Consider the following 3,404-nt stretch of genomic DNA (forward strand, 5'->3'; position numbering starts at 1 on the left):
TATATATATATATATTTAAGACAATGAGCAAAGAATGGAGCACTCCGTCGGTTACGACGATGAAGGTCCCAGCTGATCCGATCAACGGAACAGCTTGCTCGTGAAATTAACGTGCAAGTGACTGAGCAATCCACAGACACGTGTACCCCTAACGTAGTTCTCAGGGAGATTCAGCGTGACACAGAGTGTGACAAGGCCGGCCCTTTGAAATACAGGTACTACTCATTTTTGCCAGCTGTGTGGACTGGAGCAACGGGAAATAAAGTGTCTTGCTCAAAGACACAACGCGTCGCCAGGAATTGAACTCACGACCTTACGAATGCCCCAACCACTAAGCCACGCGCCTTCACTGAACAAAGAATACAAACACTTGAAATTACACTAAACAACAAAATTCACAAGGTCATATCCTTTTTATCATTTCTTTTAACCCCTTAATCAAACAGAGATGGGAAATCCACATAAGCCTTAATTTTTCCAGGGACTCGTAGACACTGGAGGACGAAAATGCGGAGGCTATCCTCAAACTGGAAATATTGTCTGAATTTTTCAAGTGTGAACTCCATTAAAGACACCCAACGGCTAGGTTAATTATGTTAGATTGGTCGACGTCCCATACTCTAACAAATTTCGCCGATCAACAGCTCTCGCTGGTGCTTTATTTTATCGATCCCGAAAGGAGGTAAGGCAAATTTGAACTCAATAGGAATTGGGCCCAGATCACAGACACTCAGAAGAGATACTACAAGGAATTTAACAGTATTTCTAACTTGAAGGAGAAACCGAAGAGGGGAGATCTAACGATTCTTCCGCTCCTTTCATTTCCCGTAGAATGTAGAGATTTTGTGCTCAACTAGAAAAACAAATGTACATTCAGCCTAAATATGATACTGTTGATGGTGGTCTTTGCACTTTAATAAGTCTTTGATTAATCATAGCAAATTTAAGGTTAGAATTAGTGTGTATTGGAGATTTAGCAGCAACGAAGGGTGCGTTAGTAGTAGTAGTAGTAGTAGTAGTAGTAGTAGTAGTAGTAGTAGTAGCAGCAGCAGTATTAGTAGTAGTAGTAGTAGTAGTAGACCAAATAGAAGACAAGATGCTAGCAATTGCAGCAGTAGTAGTTTTGGCAGCAGCAGCAGCAGTAGTAGTAGTAGTAGTAGTAGTAGTAGTAGTAGTAGTAGTATAGGGAGGTCAATTTGCAGAATTATTAGTGTCAAACAGTTATCTTGTAGCATTTTATTGCGGCCCTGTGTTCAAATCTCGCCAAGATCGACTTCACTTTCCATCCTTCTGGAGACCATAAAATAAAGTACTTGTTGATTCCTCTCTCTACTTCATCCTCCCTCTCTATCACTTTCTCTATCTCTATCTCCCTCCCTCCTTCTCACTCTCTCTCCCCCTCTCTCTCTCTCTCTCTCTCTCCCTCAGAATCCTTTTGCGCTGCACTGTGAGTAGGACGCCGTATAATAATTACACTTTTCCTCTTCTTCAAAACAACTATCTTCATTCTATCTCAGTGGAGAGAATGTGGTTGCCGAGGCTTTGGCAAGAGTATGGCCCACGACCATGATCGTGAAGATGACGATGATGATGATGATGATGATGATGATGATGATGATGATGATGATGATGATGATGATGATGATGATGATGATGATGTGCGGGCGGAGGAGGAGGAGGAGAGGAAGAGGTGGAGGAGGAGGAGGGTTAGAGATGACGGCGATGATAATGATGATTAGAAATTGTAGCAGCAGCGGTAGCAAGAGTATAGTAGCAGCAACAGTAGCAGCAGTAGTAGTAGTAGTAGTAGTTGTAGTAGTAGTAGTAGTTGTAGTAGTAGTGGTGGTGGCGGTGGTGGTGGAATGGTGGTGGTGGTAGTGGTGACGGCGGCAGCGGTAGCAGAGGCAGCAGCAGCAGCAGCAGCAGCAGCAGCAGTAGTAGTAGTAGTAGTAGTAGTAGTAGTAGTAGTAGTAGTAGTAGTAGTTGTAGTGGTGGTGGTGTTAATGGTGGCGGTGGTGGGGGCGGCGGCGGCGGCAGCGGTAGCAGAAGCAGCAGCAATAGTAGTAGTAGTAGTAGTAGTAGTAGTAGTAGTAGTAGTAGTAGTAGTAGTAGTAGATAATGATGATCAAGTAGAAGATGAAAAAAACGCAGTAGATGACGGCGATGACGATGACGCTGCGTGAACAGTATTACTGCTGATATTGAAGTAGGTTTTTCGAAATCTTATTAAGTTCTTGATAAGATATGACATATTAAAACAACTACACATGCCCATTCATACACACTCACATATATACACAAATACACGCACACAAATACACACGCTCATCAGGCACACGCTTAAGTATGTAAAGTGCAGGAACGAACAACGAGGCGAAAGAAAAAAAATGTTCATAAGTATAAATGCTGGTCAGTCAATAAAGTAACTATGGTAACAATAGAAAGTGCTGGTTCTTTGAAATCATTATACAATCTATTCAAGATCTGTCACCACCGAATATATCTAGTATTTATCATTCTTGTTGTTATTGCTGCTATTTAGCTCTAGGACATCCCTAGTCGAGCAGATCAAAAGTATTTCGATCATGACAACCTTGTCTTATTTAAGACCACTTTGTTTTCCTTATTTCGGGTGACAGTGTGCGATTTAAGAAGGATTTGGTTGCTATTTCCAGCAACTAGGTAAAAAATTCCTCGTCGTCTTGAAAATCTGTTATTATTAGTATCACGATTAAGGAAGTGAACCGGTAGAATCGTCGGCGAGCCACACAAAATGCTGTTAAGCATTTCCTCCGTTTTTATAGTTTGAGTTCAGATTCCACCGAAGTCGACTTTGCCTTTCATCTTTTCGGGGGTCGAGGTTCTCGATTTACCTATTCCCCCGAAATTGCTGGCCTTATGTCAAAATCTGTTGTAGTTGTCATTATTATTATTATTACTATTATTATTATGTGAGAGAGCAGTGCATGCCATAAAAGTGACACTGGGGTAAAATATACGAAGCCCAGTATACCCATCATGACTACCCGTCTGATAAGGGTACACCAGGCAAATGCATCACAACCATATGTGCGCGACATGGTGATCTCATATCAAGATAAACAGCGCATGACCTCGCAGGTAGGGCCCAGTTAGAATTTTCTTCAGGTCGAGTAGCCCATCCCTCTCAAAAGATACCTGAATAAGGTTTGTTTAAGGATGTTGAGCAAGACACCTATGTTTCCAAAGGTGAATTATTCAAACCCCAAAGAATTCCTCTCAACACATGGCTATAATGCTTCCCCACTATTTCTGCTCATGATCAGAGATGCACATATCGTCAGCCACCAAGGGACATGCTCAACTGGTTACGGTCAAACAACTGACAAGCAAATCTGTGGTATTGAGCAGAATATTTGCTGTAG

The sequence above is a fragment of the Octopus bimaculoides genome, chromosome 1, assembly GCF_001194135.2.
Source record: "Octopus bimaculoides isolate UCB-OBI-ISO-001 chromosome 1, ASM119413v2, whole genome shotgun sequence".
Taxonomy (NCBI): domain Eukaryota; kingdom Metazoa; phylum Mollusca; class Cephalopoda; order Octopoda; family Octopodidae; genus Octopus; species Octopus bimaculoides.